A 23,183-nucleotide genomic window follows, 5' to 3' on the forward strand; every position below is an offset into this window, starting at 1 on the left:
CCTCGCTCGGAAAATATGGAATTTAGACGCTCGTGTCGTAAACATAGTATGACATGAACATTCATATAATATACTCTCGCTCAGAAAATAACGGAATTTAGACACACGTGTCGTAAACATAGTATGACATGAACACTCATATGATATATTCTCGCTCTCGCTCGGGAAATACCAGAATTTAGACACTCGTGTCGTAAACATAGTATGACATGAACATTCATATAATATACTCTCGCTCAGAAAATAACGGAATTTAGACACTCGTGTCGTAAACATAGTATGACATGAACACTCATGTGATATACTCTCGCCCTCGCTCGGAAAATACCGGAATTTAGACACTCGTGTCGTAAACATAGTATGACATGAACACTCATATAATATACTCTCGCTCTCGCTCGGGAAATACCAGAATTTAGACGCTCGTGTAGTAAACATAGTATGACATGAACACACATATAATATCCTCTATTCAATCCCACTTACGTCCGTCCACATTTACCGATGTTTGGGTGATTTTCAAGAAAAACATGACTGCACATCAGTGGACACTAAATGGAAAATGGTGTATTCACACACTGATTTAAAAGTTGATTCATTAAGTTGAAATACATCTCAACTTCGATTATTTTGAAAATGACGTTTTATGATATTTTTTATTACCCTCGTGTCTTTCCGTATCTTAAATATTTTATACAAAAATAACAAATTTGTCGGGAGGTTTTTCTCGCAAAACGCTTGTATTATATAAACTGTATTATTAGTATTTTCGATACGGAAACACGCTAAGGTTGATATTCTCTACTGAACGTGAAAGTGTTAATAGCTTGAAGCAATGAAAATGAGAGTTGGGGCTTACCACCGTGTTGACGACAATACAAGTCAAACTTTCTTTCAATGGAAGACACTCTATAATAATGTTAATACAATACACGTCAGTCAAGATACTTACACTTAATACAAAACACGTCAATCTTGAGACTAACACCTTATACAAAACGCGTCACTCAAAAGCTTTATACTTCATAAAATATTTATACAATACATATCCGTCAAAAGTCTAATAAGCCAGTCTAGAGATTTACACTTAATACGATACACCTAGGTCGAGAGGCTGGCCTTTATGCTGCAGATTGCCGCCGCCAAGGACGTTGCAGCAAACCTTTATGCACTGAAGACTCAACGGAATAGCTGCCAGCGAGTCTCTGCATTCATCACATACTGAGCAACATACATCTTCACCTACATATCGGGCGAGAGCGAGGGAATACCGCAATCAAGGCACGAGTGTCGTAAACATAGTATGACATGAACACGAATATGATGTTCTATTTATTACCGAAGAACATGTCTACATACAGAGACGAATTTTAAGTCGCAACAGCAGCGGAACCACAATTTGTCAAATGACGTCAATAATCTTAAGCTATGACGTCGTATCTAGTGGAACTTCATTCCAACCTGACGTCACAATAAGTTTAAATGACGTGAACAACGCCGTTCGAATGAGTGAAACGCTGTTGTCTCGAGGCGTGATATGACCCTAAGGCACATATGTTTTTATGAACTCGGATATGTTTGCCCTTGTAGGTAATAAACCTGATATTAAAGTCTCGTCAAAGTGAAAGGTGGCTGAAACAAGTTTCGACCAGACGTTCCCAATCGTGAAAGACATAATGCACATAACGCTTGCTGCCACGTCAACTCCCCCCTTCTATCACGAAGACTGCGATCACTTCGTGTCTTAAGAAAACTGGAAATCGTTGATCAATTCTCACGTGGTTTAGCTGCTCCAATACTGACCTCAACCGTACACCTGTTCACCCACCTGTCCGCGTCAACATTAGTTCAAGTGGTAAGTGATTATACGAGCGCTTCTATACGGCGGTCTTCTGTAAATCATATTCAGCGAAATGACATAAAAACACCCGATGTAGTTTTCTAACTTACGGAATCGACTTACGTTTCTCGTTAAGTCTGATTCGGTTGTTCAGAAAGTTTACAGGTGCAACTTTACCACTGTTTAACCAGGATAGGCTGCCAACCCCCTTTTGGTAGGCGGGATTCGGGGGGTCTATTTCGGGACATTCGGGATTCAGCAGTGTGGCACTGGGGACGCAAATAAAACGTATTTGGAACGCAGATTTAACATTTAAACAAAAATAGTGTGCGTAAATAGTTCCTTTGTTGTTATATTATTTATTTTTTCGAATTTTTTTCAGTAAGTGAACTTCAAATCGCACCCTTTTCTCATGGTTTTGAGATTTGTGTTAAGTAGTATGTGGGATTTAGGGGTGAGCAATGAAACTCAGAGTGAACTATTAGAGGGTATTCGGGATTGATGGGAGTGGGGTTGGCACTCTCCGAAGTCTTTTGTCTCGTCGTCTATCCTAAACAAACAACCCTAATTTACTTAACGATAAAGTCCATCCTGTCCAAAATTCTTAAATGGCATTTACGACGTCCCGTTAAGATATGCCTCTGCTTAATACCTCTGTGAAGCTTCTATTGTTTGTCGTCAAGCAAGCCCGTGATGAGGGGTCACGACAAGGGGGACTTGTCGGCAGTAATTGGTCATTGGAAATACTACCAACGACATTTGGCATGTCCCGCACGGGGCTACCCTCAGTGGGGACGTCTGCATTATTCATGAAACAATCAAACTGTCAATCAAGGCACACTCCACGACTTTTACGCAAATCACAAAACGAAATTCAATATAAGCCACATTGCACTCCAGACGTCTTTGAGACAGCCCCTGCAGTGCGGAACGTCCGTTTTGCACGTGCGGGACATGGAAATAAAATTACTCGACGGCTTAATGTCTCAACAGCCATACGTGTTGAATACCTGTGGACGTTAATTGCACGTGTTAGCGCACTTACAGGTGTTCAGCGTTAAATAGCGTTGATATGTACAACCGTTATGTGAGATCACGCAACAGTATACCACGTTTTAGTAATAAAAACAGGTTATAAATTCTTAGAAGAAAATGAGTTGGACATTTCAATTCTACCGATGACGTATTTGCAAAATAATACAAGTCATAAAGGTTTCAAAGAGGATGAAAGAGTCATGAATTGTTTAAATGAAGAAAAGACATTTTGAAGTCACGAAGAAATGGTGTTTTATTTTCTCTGCTTGTGTTTCATTTGATCTGACAGCGTCTTATGTATACGTTAAAGACACAAAGATGTAAATGGTAAGTCGTTCCCGAAATGATGGGTCATTACACACGTTTCAGCTAGTTCTGTATACATCAGCTGAGTGTGGATATATTTAAAAAGGAGTCCAACTCAAGTCTAGAATGATTGGGCAAGTCTAGATTTCCCCAGATCCAGAAATAAAGCTTTGATCTGGGCTCCATTTGGATTGAATTTTTTTTCAGAAACATATATTTTAAATATGATAACTTTATTTCTGTGACAAAATGTCAGTCTAAAGGTTCTAGAACAAACAGTTTTGTTTCGACTCCGTTGTGAAGTACATAAGGAACTGTCATTTGTTAAAGGGGATGTCAATCATATGCCGACCCCTCCCATTTTATGTAACATGCCTTATGCCCCCACCCACAAATGAAATAAAATAACATCATCCCCACCCAACCCCCCACCCACCCCCACCCCCCCCCCACACCCCCCCCCCCCCACCCCCCCACACACACACAAACACACACACCTCCCCCTGCCTATATAACAAATGTCCAGTCCGTACAAAAAAACTCAAAATGTCCGTGTATTTCACGTGGTTACCCTCTCTGATAAAGCTGTTGAAAGTGTTTTCGAACCAAAGCCCGTTCCCACGCCAGTTACTTCATTTGCAAGGGAAATATGTTGATCTTAGGGCACCCCGGTGTTAATTATTCGCTGTTGGTGCGCGTGTGTAATCACGTGACACTTTGATGTGCCAATCACACGATGCGCCACCGAGAATGTGCTTCAGCGAGTGTGGCACCATGCCAAAATATTATTAACGTATTCAATAATAAGACGGGGCTTCAGACAACGAAATGAGCAAATTTGGCACTAAATTGCCAATACATTGAGGACGCAATTTGATCTCAACATCAACTTCACCAACTTCAGGAACTAATGCCCAATAAAACAGAAATAAACTCTTCCAGCATCCGGGCAATCTCGAATTTGGCACGTGCAGCGTTCCCTGGGCAAGTAAAGAATGAAACCCACGTGCCTGTGTGTGACCATCTCCCCAACCCCGTCCCAAGTGGCCATTGTCTGCAGTTCAGTGAAATGAAAGGCCATATCTGACCGACTATAGCACGCATAGAGTCAATATTAACTCTATAAGGTTCAAAAACACTGCCACCTGATATATCCCAGATGTAAATATACTGTGTTTTTCTGAACGGCTTGTGAAATGACAAGTTCGTGACTTTTCACGCGAAAGCTGTCAGACACATTTCAAGTTTCAGGCTTTATTTATCAATTTATTTCTTCGGTCTTATACATGTCTTCAGGTGAATGTACAGTGTTATTGTTTGTTGATTTGGTTGTTGTTGCTGCTGCAATGTTTGTTTAGTATTGTTGTTGTTTTTCTGTTTTTCTTTGTTTGTTCTTGTGTTTATATGTTGCGGTGTCGGTAGTCTGTCTTTCAGCCCATCGGTAGCCAAGTCTAGATTACTGCAGTTTCAGGTTTGAAAATGAAGTCTCTGGGCTCCTTTTATTATATTTTATTGAGATAGTTTAACAACTGTTTTCTCTGTAAAATATGTTCATTTCAGAGACTTGATGTCAGTCTACGGTGTCAGGGTCAAGGTTTGTTGTGTGTATTGAGATATCGATATATTGGTGATTAATTACAGTGGACGAAGTGTATTTATTTCAGTAACATGCACGCGTAGAAATACTGCATAGAAAATATTGTACATTGGTAGTAATTAAAATCATACTGATCGACACAAGCTGTTGCATGAAATTACTCTTACACTTACAAAAGACGCGTATAGTGAAAACAAAATATTGCGCGAGAGCTGCCGTGACCCGGATTCGAACCGGGGTTCTTGCGGCCACAACGCAAAGTCCTAACCACTAGACGATCACGGCTACAGCCCTCGCTGGGAGCGCAGGGCAAAATTATCAACTACTTGACTATCCTTAGCGTGATTCTCTTGTCGGTTTTGTTATAGTCGCTTTGAAAGCCTGAATTCCCATTGCGATATTGTCGGTCGTGTACTGTGGGTATCAACCGTATCGTTACCCCCAGAATACTGTACGAGCAGCTGACCTCTGTACGCTTCATAAGGTATAGTGAGTCCAGTGTCGGCCGATATCATGCGGCAGTAGTGTTGTTTCGCATATATCTGCTAAGCACCATGGACTATATTTAGTTGACTCGCACAAGTCTTGGAGGAAATAATCGATAGTTTAAATCATAATTTTATTGATTATATAAATAATGACATGTTGTCCCTATAAAAGACTGTCGTCCTTTGAACAGTCCACTTATCTAGACTTGCCTATTGTTATGATGCTATAACCACATGGACTTATATCCAGTACAGTTTTCAAGGCGCCGTTTTGCCATTTCTGCCCTTTTTTATATCAATAATTCACTTACTGATATAAGAAATTCTATTTAATTGTGCTGTCTGTCACGCCTATTACGTTTATAACTTAATTAAAGGCCTATGCAGATTTTTATTTTGTCCTTAAGGGTATGTGAATTCTTAAGAACAGATTTCACGACATTTTGTCATTTTATAATCTAAACATGACATTCTGCTAATATGACACTCCTAACCTGAACTGCCTAGTGATAAGATAATATGAAACGATGAATTATTGCATCACAAATTTGATTACTGATTTGCTTAAAATTCACCATTATTTTAGGTTATCACAAATTAATATTAATTGATTTATAACAACTTCGATTATAAGATATCATACTATGCTGATATCAATAAATGGACTTTGTGATATCAAAATATACTTTTGATTTTTTGAAATGGCAAATTCGATTTTTAATTGTATATAATGCAATTTTCTGTATCATAAATACTCTTAACACTGTTTATTTTTTGTGTGACAGACAATCAAAATTTCCTGATATGAATCATTATTTTATTAGATCTAGATCTATATAAAAACGAATTTGTGATATCAGTAAATGAAATATTGATTTCTTAAAATAGGAAAAATTGTAAAACTTCATAAACCTGTTCACTCGATGATAGTAGGTCTCAGCAGTAATCTCATCATCACATAGTTTTATATTACAGATGTCCATTTTCTTTGTTAATGTGAAATATTTATATAATTCTTAGGCTCCTTGAGATCTCGTTATCTCCATCCAAATATCAGGCCCGAGGGGAGTGCCATTTCGTCCTGATTATGTTTCAAGGTTTTTCAACACCATACCCGTGATCTGGGTTTCACCAGCGACCATTTATTTTACGATCTCTGGTTTCACCAAAGTGAGACCTGCATCACTTCGGGATTTCCTCCCACATTAAGCTGACACGCCGTGAGATACTCCATGGCATACTGTTAAATGCGGCCGTGAGTCTTCCAAATCCTGGATTCAAGCAAACTGTAAACTGGAGGAGAACTTCACCAACTAGAGTTCTGTAGTTTATTCATAAAATATTAACTGTACTGGACTAGATCTAGATATGGTTTCTGGCTGTCTTAAAGGGAACACATTACCTTCAATATATACGCCGGGCGCGTCTGACCATTCCAAATACAAAGCCAAATCTCTGTTTTCCGACAACATCAGGCTGACACGCCGTGCTATAACTGGAATACTGTTTAAAACTGCGTTAAACCCAACTCACTCACACTCTCACTCACTCACTCACTCAAGCACGGTTAGATAGACATGCATCCTAAAATATAAACTAGCAGACAGAAAAAAGTGGTGTTTATGGGACTTGGATGATTAAAGCACCCCTTTAAAAGACCGAAATGTATCGCAGCTGTATATTCGACCTGCAGTTGAGCTGCTAAGTGCTCTTAGTGCTAATATTGGTCTTAGTGCTTTTCGTGCTCTTAGTGCTTTTAGTGCTCTTCGTGCTTTTAGTGCTCTTCGTGCACAACTGTCATTAGTGCACGTGTGCAGCAATTCGGTCGCAGCAATTCGGGCTCACTGGCACACATCTCCCGTACTTTGACACAGCCATGCATATGAGACCCGTGAAGATCTGGGTTAGAAGAGGTCTTCAGCCACCCATTCTTGCCGTAAAAGGCGACTATGTTTGTCGTAAGAGGGTGGTTGATGCATGTCATCGTATCCTAAATGCTTGGATCGATGCTCGTGATGTCAATCACTGGATGGTCTGGTCCAGACTCGATTATTTACAGACTGCTCTCATATAGCTGGAATACTGCTGAGTGCGGCATTAAACAACAAACAAACACAGCCATATGAAGTTCACGGGCTAAGACAGTGTGTCCACGGCACGACCGGCCGGTGGGTGTTCATGCCCCGTAGATCGCCCCCCGTGACAGCTATGCGTGTCTGCCCGCCCGTTATACATGTACACTGCGTTATTAGCCGTGTCCCCATCATGATTAACACGAAGGCTGAGGTCAGTTTCTGATTAATTTCCATCATGCGGGTCAATATCGCATTGCTTTGGTTGTGGTCAGTTTATATTGGTTGAGATAATTACAAACCTGCTAATACGGGCACTGATGACGAGCTGGACACGCGCTACAATCCGGACAAGCCGAGAAGCTGTATCTTCCGAGCGGTTCTGAACGACGTTACGGAGACTGCGACGTTTGCAACCCGGGTGACCTCCTGGCCTCAACTGTTAATCACAATTTTTCACAAAATCTACAGGTGTTTTTTTGTTTGTTTGTTTTTATTTTAGGAGAGAGAGAAAAATGGAAGTGTGACGAGTTGTTGGATGTTTGGGTGTGATGGGACAGCTGTGTGTTGCTGAATCAATGGTTTAATAACTTTATCAAAACAAATAGAGCCTGGTGCTTTGCAATCTATTGCGTGAAAATATTCATATTGTGTCTAGAAATATTCAAGGTTTACATTCTTACGATATCTTATGTCTACGTACGATAGTTTCGACAATGGCCTTCGTTAAACAGGGCTGAGGTATCCCCCCACAACCTCCCTTCCACACCCCTCGCTCTCTCCAATGAACCGGGTACGATTCCCGACATGGCTACAATGTGTGAAGCCCATTTCTGGTACCCCCCCACCCCCCCCCCCCACCCCCCCCCCCCCCCACCCCCACCCCCCGCCGTGTTATTGCCTACCAGACTCATTGTAAAACCAGACTCACTCACTCACTCTTACTGTAGTTCCTCTAATAAAGAACCCCACATGGCGGACAGAGGGTATGACAATTGTTGGACGTGGATCGAACTGAATAGTCATCTTTGTTCCAAAACAAATTTGGCGTTGTATTTATTTAGACCGACTGTCAGTGAGATACACCCCGTGTTCTGCCACACCATCCCCAGAACTACCTGGTGCCTCATCCCCGGCCTCATCCCCGGCACGCCACATGTACACGGTATATCTACTCTTACTGGACGCTGTGGTGTTTAAGCTATGTTCAGACCCCGTAGGCGATGTTGCTGGTGTTAAGTGATAGCTTCCACCACGGCCGCCGTCGACCCATCTGTCATGGATTATATACACGAGTTGTGTAACGCCACGGTTCCAACCCAAACATTTCTCAAATATTACCATCTATCACGCCATGAAAGTTCTTCGTGTGATGGGGTAATTATTTATTTTCTCTACAAGCAACTTCCATCTGATCCCCGAGAACGCGATTCCCGCCATTGTTCCTCTCCTACAAAACATACCTACCCGATTCCTCTTTCTTTGAAACTCGCCAGATTTCTTCGTCCCGTCATAACCATTCTACAGACATTTAACAGATGATCCGCCTTTACCGCGCCTGCAGAATAAACACTTTTTGTAGATGTACAATGTTGATACTTCGGTTTTGTTTCAAGCGGCAAGAAGTTCTATCAATCACGCATGAGGAAAATATGTCAGTTGAATGCTTACATTACATTTCCTCACCAAAGCGGAATGAAAACACATAACACGACGAGCATCAACTCTTTAGGCTTGTTTTATTTGGTGCTAGCTTTGATCTGATGTTGGCTTTCACGACAGGCTGTGAGAGCAGGCAGACAACCGACAACATATCATACACGTAGCCCACAGCTTCAAAATAATATGCAAGACAGAGACGTGCTCCTTAGCCTTGCTCCATGCTGTACTGGATAAAAGGTCCATAGATGTGTAGTATTAAAGGCTATCTTCCTAATAGGCAAGTCTAGATATGTGGACATTACAGGACTCCAGTCTCTTATCGGGACAACTTGTTCTTAATATTTACATAATCTACAAATTATGATTTAAACTTGTAATTATTGCCTTAGAGCCTTGTGCAAGTCTACGTGCTCCTGTGTGAATTAACATGCACTGATTCAGTGAGACAAAAGTCTTCGTTTGTTCATTCAGGTAAACTATTGCCAGCAATAACACAGGAAGGAGCACGCCCAACCGTCGCCATTTCCGTCATCTTGAATTTGTTTTGTTGAAAAATAAAAGCTGGCAGTATCTAGATAATGTACATAAACCTTTGTTAAACATGATCCAGCAGTTCTTGGTCTGTCATTGAAGCCGAGACAGAGAATATTTTTTATAGATCGGAAGTGATATACGAGGGGTTGTTTTGTTTGTTTGTTGTTTAATGCCGTACTCAGCACTATTCCAGTTAAATGACGACGGTCTGTAAATAATCGAGGCTGGTTTAGTCAATCCAGTGATTGACATCATGAGTATCAAACTATTGGATACGATGACATGCATCAACCAAGTCAGCGAACCTGACCACCCTCTGGCAACAAAAATGGGTTCTGAAGACCAACTGTAAACCGGATCCCGTTATCAGGGAAGTAACGGCTCATTGTAGCGTTATAGTTGATGTCCGTACAGAAGGTCAAAGGCCCATGGTACATTCTATCTTTCGGAATGGTTGTATTGTATAATATCGGTAATGAGTCCCGTATCAAATACATCACCATCGAATAACCATTTCTTGTTTGTTTCGTTTATACCCACCTCACCTGGGGGTATACTTTCTTTTGCCTGGCAGTGTTTTGAGCGTCTGTCCTGTTCAGTCTTTAAGAAATGGGAACTACATCTAAACTGGGCCAATGCAACTTTAATCGTTTTCAGATTTATGTCAAAGATATATCTGTCCATATAGATATGGTATTTGAAAATCAAATATGAAGATCATTTGCTTGATCCAAGGTCAATTGAATACAATATTCGAGAAAACTTGTATATACATAACTAAGACTAACATTTAAAATCTGTATCTACAAAATAAGAGACATAAAATCTATATTGAGCCCGGCACAATCCTGAGGCAATATAGACTTGAGTTGGACTCCTTTTTTAATTTATTCTCTAGGGTCTGGGAGACAGACTTATGCATAATTAAGTCTTTGGCATATAGCCAATATAAAAATGTCAGAATTATTTCGTACTTGCTGATCTCGCCAAACAGCCAAATCCACATGCGTTTAGAAGAAATTCTACACGATAAGCACAATTTTTTCACACAAAAAACAGCATATTTTACCATTTGTAAGGTAATCGCTCAACGTCTGAGACCTGCATCACTGTGGGCTTCCCTCCCATTAATCAGATATAACTTGAATACTGGAGTACACACTCACTACTGCAGAGTGAAACTAGACTAGACTAGACTAGATTAACAGTCTCTGAAATGAACATATCGTACAGAAAAAAATAGTTGTTCAGTTATCTAAATATAATAAAAGGGAACGCAGTGACTCTCTCCATTTTCAGATTTCCTGATACTGCAGTAATCTAGACTTGCCAAACATTATAGACTTGCATGGGCTGTATTTGATATATATTTGTATCAGGGTCTGTAAGACAGACTAGGTGCTGACAAACCAAGAAAATAATCGGGGCGAACCGGGATTCGAACTTACAATCATAGGCTTCTGATTTGCTGCGCCGTAGACGAATGGGCCTCCTTCAATGAAAGACATGAAATTATTTATATTTTGAATGGGTATTTAACTATATTACATTATAAATTTATTCATTTTATTTCACTATCTTTGATATTAAAAACGAAAGACTGCACCCAAGAGGTGCAATCCTCTTTCTGCACAAAAAATAACCATATGAATTCTGATTTGTTTTCTACTTTCATACACACATCAACACATCATTTTCAATTATCCTGTACTGCTTAACAATGGTCCATATGCCTGGCGAATATAAAACATAAAGTAAGTTCAAATATGTAGAAGTAATGAAGTGATTCAGGGTAGTCATGGGGCATAATTTTACGTCTTCGAACAATATATGATATGATGCCCATTTTGTATTAAATGTGTTTGTTTAATATTTTTCGTAAATAAAGTTGTTTTTCAATTAAACTACCGGGCAAAAGAAAGTTTTCACTTTAAAAATAGTTGTATATAAAGCAAAACAGCTGGTACAGGTTTGAACCCCCGCAGAAAACATTCGCCTAAATGCAACATGACCACGACCACAACGCAGATTTTCGAACGCAGCTTTCCAAATCATGCATTGTTGAAAACGTGCAAAACGTGATTTTGAGACATTGGTCCAAATGCACGTGCGTGATAGTGGCATAAACATCGACGTTGGACAGAGCAGGCATTCAGTAAGCAAAAAACCACCAAGAATATGCCCAGACTTACACAAGCGCAACGAGACAGAGCGATCGGTATGTCCAATAATTACTCAACGTCAGATAGCCAGAACCTTCAACTGCTCCCAGACCACCATCAGCAAGTTGAAAATCCGCTACCAACAGACAGGACAGACTCAAGACCTGCCAAGATCGGGAAGACCGAGAGTGACAACAACGGCCGAAGACTGCTACATCCGGCAGATTCACCTTCAACGGCGGCGACAGCACTAGGGCATGTCATCAGCAGACGAACAGTCCTTCGACGACTTCGTACGGCTGGTATACGAGCCTACCGACCCTTCCGTGGAATGGCCTTGACCCGTCTACACCGTCAACGCAGAATGCAATGGGCACGAACCGTACGTCGGTTGCAGCGACTGGGCGAGAGTGCTCTTTACAGATGAAAGTCGGTTCTGTCCGTTCAGGAATGATGGCAGAGTTCTAGTTTTTCGACGAAGGGGAGAGCGACTGGCACAAAACTGCATTAGAGAAGTTCACCCGTTTGGAGGTGGAGGCGTCATGGTATGGGGTGGCATTTGTGGCCAGATTACAACACGGCTGGTTATCATCCGAGGAAACCTGATTGCTCAGCGATACAGGGATGAAGTGTTGAGACCTGTTGTGGTGCCCTTTATTCAACATCTGCCAAGAGGATTAATTTTGCAACAAGACAACGCAAGGCCTCGCACCGCCCGAATTGTTCAAGACTACCTGAACAACGTTAACGTCAACGTATTACCCTGGCCATCTTGTTCTCCAGACATGAACCCCATTGAACATCTCTGGGGTCATCTTGATCGACTCTTTTGAACTTATGGAACAGGATTCCTGTTGACGTTATCCGGCGACTGACGACGTCAATGAGGAGGCGTGTGTTGGCGTGCATGGATGCCCAGGGTGGTCACACTCGCTATTGATGTCGTGTTCCCTGACTACTGTGTCATTAATGGACTCTTCATGCACTTTTTCAATGAACTCTGATTTGTGTAATTTTTAATTTGGACCCCTTGACTCTTTGTGTATTGTGGAGAATGCAATATCGGGATTACAATGCATTTTCATTCTAATTCATGGGAACTTATTTCTGTTTATAAATTAATCATCATATATCTCACATATGCCTTTGTTTTTGGTGTTTGGTCAAGTGAAGTCGGTGAATACTTTCTTTTGCCCGGTAGTTTATATCTTTGTTATAGCTCTTACTTAAAATGTTTCAATGTTGTTGTTTTTCAGACAACCACACTCACAAATGAAAAATCAAGAAACAAAATGAAATCAAATACGTTACCAGTAATGATATTTTCCCTTATTCCAAATAATACAGGCTGAACATCCAATTGCATGTTAAACACACGTGAGTAGTTGCCTGCTACCCAAGACAGTGGATCATCCCAGAATGTCGGAACAGCATCACATTCCCAGAGGATATATAAAATATTTCAATCTTAAACAAAAACACATTTGTTGGTATTTATCGGTGCAGTATTATAATTGGAACCAACTTCCACTGTCTCGAGTAACTTTAAATACATTGACACAAATTTGGACCCAGTCAAGATTAATATTATTTGTAAAGGTACAATTGTTTCAATCTGAGTTGAAGTGATTTCACAAGTACGTTTGAGTAGAATGGTATGTGTGTAACTATGTTTAATGGAAGTACATTTCCTAACAGCCAAGCTGTCATCAAGAAGAACACGAGAAATTCGTGAAGATTGTTGATAGAAATCGATGAAACCCTAGAAGGGAATCTCACCGACTCAGACAGATGGAAGTAAGTGTTCGCACCCCCCGCCACCACACGCCCCACTCTCCCAGCACTCCCCGCCACCACACGCCCCACTCTCCCAGCACTCCCCGCCACCACACGCCCCACTCTCCCAGCACTCCCCGCCACCACACGCCCCACTCTCCCAGCACTCCCCGCCACCACACGCCCCACTCTCCCAGCACTCCCCGCCACCACACGCCCCACTCTCCCAGCACTCCCCGCCACCACACGCCCCACTCTCCCAGCACTCCCCGCCACCACACGCCCCACTCTCCCAGCACTCCCCGCCACCACACGCCCCACTCTCCCAGCACTCCCCGCCACCACACGCCCCACTCTCCCAGCACTCCCCGCCACCACACGCCCCACTCTCCCAGCACTCCAAGCAAACTGACTAAAGGAGCATTTAACTTGAGACACTAACCTCTGTTACCATACAGTTCAGAGAAATTCATAAAAATAACTACCCCCTCTTCACCCTCCATAAAAGTCATAAAAATATGTAGATCCTGTGCAGATCAACTACAACATACAGGACTTGGCTACTAAACTGTCAACTGTGTAAAGGTGTTCCGGTTTTCTTGGAACGACGTCAGCAGGTTCCGCTCAGACTTTGATATTATCCGCGGGAGAAAGGTTCTTTAAAGGGAAACATCGTCAGCGACATTCTTGAGAACTAAAACTGAAATAAATGTTCGTAAAAATAGACGCAGTATTGTCTTGATTCCGTTACTTGGAGACCATTGTATCTCTGCATGGATGTTTAGTTAATCATCTGGTGGGATTCTCAACAATGTTTACGCTAATACATTTCTATAAACAGGCACCCAGTCATCGGTAGACAGGTCATGGAGCATCACAAATGGATTGCACTGCAATTACAGTAAAAAAGGCCGTGAAAACCTTGCGCCTTGTGACAGCTGGGTTGGCCACCTGGTAGACTGAGGATTTGCTTTGGTGTATGGGAGGCCTCTATTGGTCATCTCACTACTCCGGCGTCATTCGCTGGGTGTCCACAGTCACCAGTATTGGAGCAGACACCTGCACCACGTAGTGACAGTCACCGTGAAGATTCCGGGGTAGAATAGGTCTTCAGCAACCCATGCTTGTCGTAAGAGGCGACTAACGGGATCGGGTGGTCAGGCTCACTGACCTGGTTGATGCATGTCATCTTATCCCACCAGTTGAGTAGATCGACGCCCATGATGTCAATCACTGGTATATATGGTCCAGACTCGGTTATTTACAGACCGCCGTCATATAGCTGGAACATAGCTGAGTGCGGCGTTAAACAGCAAACAACAAACAAATTGGTAAGCATGGTAACAACTGGAATAATGTGAAGACTGCGGTTGTAAATACATCTACAAAATATGTTTGAAATCAAGGTGACGATAATTAAAGAAATGAATCTGATAACAAGGGTATAAGATTTATAAGCACATTTACACAACATGGTTAGAGAGGGATATACTTTGTTTTTGTCTTCCTAAATCCTTGACTAAAAGATTGTTTATGTTAGTTTCACCGTGCTATTGTTCCTCCCTGTCTGTGAAGCTAACGTGTGGTATAGGTTGCCTTTCCCTTGCGGCTGATCAAGGTGCGCGTTACTTCATACATGCATGCACGTAAAACACAGGGTCGGAAGTACCAGTTTATGAGGCACTGAACGTGTCAATGTTTGTTGTTGCGACGGATACTTGAGACAACCTCTTGCACTTAATCAACCATGATAAACACTTAATGAACAATCTGCAGGTGACCCAGTGCAAGCCACACACGTGAGCAATTAGACGACTCCTCACAGTGTTAACATTATGCCTGTCATGTCTAAAATTCCACTGCTGCAGGACAAATAAATACACGTGAGCTTCATAACAATGTGGCGGAGCCAACGCAACGCTGGATCGCAGACCACAGCCACCGCCATCACATCAACATACTGCGCATGTCAGGAAGTGCTTCTATTACCGCTCTGAACTATGAGAACTCAGAAGTAAAAATGTTGCAAGGTAGATAGCACCTTCTAACAACAACAGGTCGACAAAGATGTATCGTGATGCGGCTCCCAGTGACAAACATATTGTGTTAGGTATATAAGAGTTTATTAGTTCAGAAACAACCGTAAATGGGATGTTTAGAGTCACAACTGACATATTACGAGTCAATCGACGGCGTAAAGATACCTCAAGAAACCAACTTGGCAGAGGAACAAAGGCTCGTTGTACGTGTAGACGTAATGAGGGAGCAGTCTGTCTTAGCGCCGTTCACACCCTTGGAACTGAAAACTAATTAACAGATCGTGAAAAAACCTTCACACACACTCAGCACATCATCTGACGCAGATGTGGCCCATTTCAACTGGACGGATATATTTCACGCCAACAAATACATCGCGCCTCAGTATCACCCCATAATTATATATCTGTTATTGGGGCTACAAATACCGTCGTGTTGACCCCGGTTGGGAAAGGTCTCCATCACTGTATTACTTGTAAGAGTGACTAAATTGAATTACTTATTACGATGTAAATCTGAATGGCTCCAAATAATATTTATTATTCCCCCATGTCCCGTGATTTAACAACATAGATTCGTAACATGGATATCAATTTTCATTACTGAATTCGTCCCATGTCAAAGCTAGGTTTGGACGAGGGTGGCCCAATTCAGAGTTGCGTCCCTTGGTTTCGCTAGGCAACTATGCTTAGAGGGGATACATCACTGGGGGATACATCACTGAGGGATACATCACTGAGGGATATATCACTGGGGGATACATCACTGGGGGATACATCACTGGGGGATACATCAATGGGGATACATCAATGGGGGATACATCACTAAGGGATACATCACTGGGGGATACATCACTGGGGGATACATCACTGAGGGATACATCACTGAGGGATACATCACTGAGGGATACATCACTGGGGGATACATCACTGAAGGATACATCACTGAGGGATACATCACTGAGGGATACATCACTGAAGGATACATCACTGAGGGATACATCACTGGGGGATACATCACTGAAGGATACATCACTGAAGGATACATCACTGAAGGATACATCACTGAGGGATACATCACTGGGGGATACATCACTGAGGGATACATCACTGGGGGATACATCACTGAAGGATACATCACTGAAGGATACATCACTGAAGGATACATCACTGAGGGATACATCACTGGGGGATACATCACTGGGGGATACATCACTGAAGGATACATCACTGAGGGATACATCACTGAGGGATACATCACTGGGGGATACATCACTGAGGGATACATCACTGAAGGATACATCACTGAAGGATACATCACTGAGGGATACATCACTGAGGGATACATCACTGGGGGATACATCACTGAGGGATACATCACTGGGGGATACATCACTGAGGGATATATGACTGAGGGATACAACTACACAACTGGTTTTACTACATTAGTAGGCGGTTTTACTACAACAGTGGGCGGTATTGAAACATTTATTTCTCGAACTCTTTCCACACCGCCGTAACAGGGCGTGTGCACGGAGGGCAACGCGCACACAATGCAGAGAGACTCGCGTGTCGTAACATTGTCTTACATTTAATAACAACAAATACATATTTCGAAAATAAAAACCGTTTCATAATAATGTATTTGAAGCAGAACTTAGCATTCAGAACGTATGGAACGAGGGCTGATACTGCCCTGGCGAATACCTCCTATCCGAGGGTTCTATAGATGGCACTTAAGGTGTGTGATTGACTCGTCCGGGTGATGCTACTTTGTCATATTCTACATATTTGTCGGAAGTGTTTGGCAACGGCTGGTTGAATATCGCTGAGGAGAGGTATAAATCTCCACGTGCTGATGTACGGGGGGCAGGGGGCCAGGTACGAGGGCATTCGGGGGAGGGAAGTCGGTCAGGTGCGTGCAAAACCTGGGACACAAACACTGGCGGAAATGACAGTGGGAGTGGTGTCCCAGGGGTCTTGCAGGACTTTGTGACACGACTGTGTCTTGTAATTAAGGAACCGGTTATCCGGGTACGATATCAATGCTACTACCATTCGTTCAGAATTATTGAAATATACGGTTTTACGCTGCTTTTAGCAATAGTCAAACATTATCACGGCAGGGGACACCGGAAATAGGCTTCACACATTGTACCCATGTGGGAAATCGAACCAGGTCTTCGGCGTGATGGGCGAACGCTTTAACCAATAGGCTACCCCACCGCCCTCGGAAATATTGAGTGTCCGGGTTTAATAATCATCTTCAATTTGTCATTGCTAAAATTCTTTGCTGTATATGCAGCCGACAATGCAAACGTATACAAATGTCCCCACGCTAGAGGGACAGAGCGTCGCCACCATAACTGTTACAGTAGCTCGTTGGAGCATTAGTCTGGGAGGAGTCATGTAAAGGGGAGATAGCACTGTGCCATGTTATGAAGACACAAGCAAGGTCCTATCGCAGATTAACGGTCACTGCTTGGCCAGCGCTGAAATGACCGTGGATAAATCTGCTTCTCAGAAAAATAAACATTGTAATCAATTACACAAACAAGCTCGTGCTGACTCTCCATTACCCGGTCTGTAGGTAAACACGCGCGCTCTGCACTGTGTTATTCCAGGCATGTCCGCCTCCGTGTTCATCGTGGAGCACTGCCCGGGGGTAGGGGGAGATGGGGTGACATGTAGAGCGTCTAGTAATTAATTAAAGAAGTATTCTTTTTCTATACCCGCCATATTTAATCAGAAGTGAATTGCTATGAGTAATAAGCAACACCGTAACTAGCTGGAATATTGGAGTGTGGCGTTAAACATCTCACACGACAGAAAGTGTTTTGAGATATACCATCATCCTAAAAGTACTTCCTTTGAGATATCCGTTTGTTGCAATATCGGACCAATGAATACAAAATAGTTATAAATCCAAAAGCAACAATTCGTCTTAAATGGCATAAAAGTTGTTTATTTCTCCCTACCAGCTCGTCACCATAGTTTCAGATATTGTCATGAAGTAGAGAAAAGGTTTTTGGCAAACTCTCATGTAACTGTTGGTGCATTAATGCTTCTTGTTACAAGGGGATCTGCACTGAACAGCCGTACAATCGCGCGTGGAATTCGCGCATGTTGGGCTAACCCACTTCTTTTTTTTCTGTTATAAAATAATCTCAAATGAAAAGTCTAAATCAGAAGCCTACCTTTCTGAAATAGTTATAAAACGGACTATACAATGAGAATCTGTAAAATATTATCAAAACAATGTTAATTATGTTCTTGGTATTGCTATTCAACTAATTTCAAATGCCAATAATAAAACAAACAGAACGAGCACAATATATCATTACAAAACGGTACATGAATGGAAGTCACAGGTGATTCGGAAACCTTGGTATTTCACCTTCATGATTATTGCAAGTCGGAGGGGGGGGGGGGGGGGGGCGGTGCACTGACAATGTGAAGACGGGAATTAAAGCTTCATATTATAAAAAAGAGATTAGTTGATCTTCTCGTCACGTCAGTCTTGAGTCCGGCTGTGACATCGGACAATAGCATCTCGGACAGTGACTCCTGTGCAACAATGGAGTATTTGAAGTAAAACCACATTGGATAAATGAATGAATTACTCTCTCTTCCTCGTGGTGTGTAAGAGCAACAAAATACAAATAACCTGCAGAAGCATTTGTCTTGAAAACGTAATACTGAGAGTTTTACACGGCAACGTATATAGATTGATTCTTGTGAGGTGGGGGAGAGATCTGATGACGTATGTATCCTGGTGGGAAACGATGAGAAATATGTTTATTACAAGAGTGAGTGAGTGAGTTGGGTTTAACGCCGCTTTTAACCAGTTATATCACGGCGTATCAGTGGGAGGAAAGCCCGAGGTGATGCGGGTCTCAGACGTTTACCGCTTTTGAGACTACCCCTGTGTTCCGCGATGCCCCTCAGCTGTTATGTTTATTGCGCAGACCCCTTGTTGCACCAGGCATTGAAACACCAACAATTACATGATAGTTTGTTAAACAATATTTTCTCTGCATGACAATGTCTGAAATTATGGTGACGAGTTGGTATGGACAAATAAATAGCTTTCATGCCATTTTAGACGAATTGTTGTTTTCGGATTTACATCTTTATTTTGCATTGCATCGGTAGGATTGTGCAGCAAACGGACTATAGTATCAGTTTACCTCATGGAGATAGAGCGTCATTTTGAATTATTACCATTGAGATACATCGTTATTCTCAGTTATTACCTTCCATAAAAAACCATTATTCTCCTATATTACCGTTGGGAGGTGTTGATGTCCCCATTAGAAACCGCTTTTATTGCACCGGGTATATTTGAGTTGTTACACAGGCGGTATCTAATGAGGACGAGTGTTGAATTTTATTTATTTGTCACTAATACTTTGCACATTTTTCAGAAGTTGATAAAGGACATTGTAGCGTATGAATACAACATTCACAGTTGGCGAATCGGCCCTTGACTGTTGTATTTCTCTCAAGATGCTGTCTGGCAATAAACTGTGCAGCGTTCTCCGGGAGGGAGTGTAAGAAACAATAAGATGACGTATCTCAAACCTGTTACAAACTGTGTATTGTTCATGGACCGGGTGCCGATACTTGTAACGTTGTGTTGTGGACGTTAGTCGCGATATGGGGAGCAGTAATTTGGAGGGTTTAGAAAACTATGAATACCATTCTAACACAAACTAAACAGAAAGTAAAAACATGTTTGTCAGGAATCGGAAGCTCTGTGTGTTCCTACACAAATATCTTAGACGAACGCTTACTCCATGAAAATATATAATTTTGATAGAAGCAAACAACTCGATTATAATTGAAGTAAAGCCCAGTGAGATGGGAGACTAGATTCGCTTCGTTTGGGGCTGTTTCAAAAGGGAAAGGGGTGGGCGGAAGGGAAAATAACATGATTCACAGCCATATACTGATCTTGTGTTGATAAAAGTGTACGTCACAACCATAAACTATCTAATGTTGATATGAATTATACATCACAAGTATATATTGATCTGGACTATTGATCGGGGGAATGGGTGGCCCAGTCGTCTAAGGCGCCGCGATTCGCGTCCCTTTGGCATGCCAGAAACCTATGGTTGTGGGTTCGAATCTCGGTTCGCCCCGATTATGTTTCTAGGTTTGTCAGCACCTTCCCGTACTCGTGGGTTTCACCGTATTGGTAAACGTCTGACACTTGCATCACCTCGGGCTTTCCTCCCACATTAAGCTGACACGCGGGACGATCGGGTAGCCTAGTGGTTAAAGCGTTCGCTCGTCACGCCGAAGACCCGGGTTCGATTCCCGACATGGGTACAATGTGTGAAGCCCATTTCTGGTGTCCTCCCGCCGTGATATTGCTGGAATATTGCTAAAAGCGGCGTTAAATCAAACTCACTCACACTAAGCTGACACGCCGTGATATAACTGGTTAAAAGCGGCGTTAAACCCAACTCACTCACTCACTCATTCTTGTAATATACATATTTCTCATCGTTTCCCACCAGGATACATACGTCATCAGAACTCTCCCCTCACAAGAATCAATCTCTATACGCTGTCGTGTAAAACTCTCAGTATTACGTTTTCAAGACAAATGCTTCTGCAGGTTATTTGTATTTTGTTGCTGTTACACACCACTAGGAGGAGGGAGTAATTCATTCATTTATCCAATGTGGTATTACTTCAAACACGCCTGTCATGGAGCGTTGTCCATTGTTGCACAGGAGTCACTGTCCGAGATGCTATTGTCCGATGTTTCAGCCAGACTCAAGACGGACGTGACTAGACGATCAACTAGATGACCACCCACTTCACGCCCCCTCGAATAACTCATTATCGGTTGAATATTGCTACTTTTGCCTCAAAGGCACGGCCTCACGCACAATAACAGCATATGAAGCTTCTTCAGGTTTCATTTGGAAACAAACGGACATTAGGCCATTCTGAAATTCCATCGTGAAATTATCCGGCTCTACACAGAGTGTTAATCGTAACAGGAGTAGATGATTGGACGTCCTATAACGTGACCTCCAGTTGACCCCGGAAACAGTATCATCTTCTAATGTCACGTGATCAGCACCCCTTCCCACATGTACTGAAATTTAATCATAATTCCTGTCAAATTGATCACATTTCATAAGATATTTCAATTAACAATACTAGAGTTCGGGTCGGTCGATTAAACGAATTTGATGATGTCCTTTTCTTATTCCAGATCGAATGCACGAATCATTAATTGCCATGTGTGGAAAGTCCGCAACGGTGGGAGGACACACTCCACGCGAGTAACACTCTCGCTGGTTGCATTACAAGACAACACGGACATTTTAACATCTGCTGAATGCATTCATAGAAGAAGAAGAAGAAGGAGAAGAAGAAGAAGAAGAAGGAGAAGAAGAAGAAGAAGAATATTTGTTGTACATAAACATCCACAGGGGGCAGGGTACACAACATGAACATGACTAATTAAACATTGACATACACAATAGAATACAAATATTTCTATGACTATATTGCTAGGGAGGAGATGCAGATTTCTTTGCCTGAACATTTTGTGAGATAATTTTTGCACAAGGCTCGGGTGGATTTAAAAGTATTTTTAGTGATATTGTGTGCATAGCCAAAGTGGGTGATGAATATAGTTCCTGTCTCAGGTTTTTGTACAGAGGGCATTGTAACAGGAAGTGTTCCTCATCCTCTATTTCATCAGTATCACAGAGGGTACATAATCTTTCTCCTGTTGGAGTGTTAAAATAGCTTCCTCTCTCAATTTGAAGGTCGTGAGAGCACTGAGTCTTAGCCTTGTAACTTCTTTGCGGTGTTCTAATGCGGTGGTTACTTTCAGATATGGTTTAATTCCGAATTTGTCTCCTATTTTCCCGAGGTGTCTGAGCTTATGTGGTTTAGTGGATGGGACTTGGTCAGTTTCACTGAGGTATATGGACATCAACTTTTCATGTACAGTTTCCTTAAATTTTCAAGAAGAGATGTAACTGTGAGCCAGATCAGGGAAAAGGTAGTTGAGTAGAGTATTTATTGAAGAGGTCCATGAGTTCAATGCTTTTTTTTTCATTGAAGGCGGCAGTGAGTGATCTCTCATTCTTCACATCTAATAGCCGAAGGTAATAGTTGTACATTGATATGAATATTGAAATATTAAGGTGATAGAGTCCAAGTTCTGGCAGACAGCCGATGTTACTTGTTACATTTGAAGTCAAGACAGTGGTTAGAAGGACAAGTATGTGCTTTGGGGTTTTTTCTTTGAGAAAGTTAAATTGGCATGAGTAATGTTTGGAAAGATGTAAACAAACTTTTAAAAGAAACCTTATCTTTATTTCGCACATGTGGAATGGCATGTGTACATGTGAAATAAATAAATAATTGTGAAAATATTTTTTGAAACATTCGTAACTGTAAAGTAATGCAACACGTTTGTGTTACACAGGCACAATGCTCGAGCAAACTGGACAATATGAGTAATTGTTAGAAGGATGTAAACAGATTTATAAAAAGAAAAATATCTTTGTTGTTTTTTGTTATTTAACGCCACACTCAGCAATATCCCAGCTGTATGACGGTGGTCTGTAAATGATCGAGTCTGGACCAGACAATCCAGTGATTGACATCATGAGCATCGCTCCATGCAATTGGG

At 41.8% G+C, this 23,183-nt stretch overlaps 1 non-coding gene across 1 annotated transcript; it reads right to left on the minus strand.

Moving 5' to 3' along the window:
* Positions 1 to 4,991: 4,991 nt before the first annotated feature.
* Trnah-gug (transfer RNA histidin (anticodon GUG)) lies at positions 4,992 to 5,063 on the minus strand. The gene has a single exon. It is a non-coding gene; the product is annotated as a tRNA-His (tRNA).
* Between the last annotated feature and the right edge of the window lie 18,120 nt (positions 5,064 to 23,183).

This window comes from Haliotis cracherodii, unplaced genomic scaffold (genome assembly GCF_022045235.1).
Source record: "Haliotis cracherodii isolate W230 unplaced genomic scaffold, xgHalCrac1.p SCAF_5, whole genome shotgun sequence".
NCBI lineage: Eukaryota > Metazoa > Mollusca > Gastropoda > Lepetellida > Haliotidae > Haliotis > Haliotis cracherodii.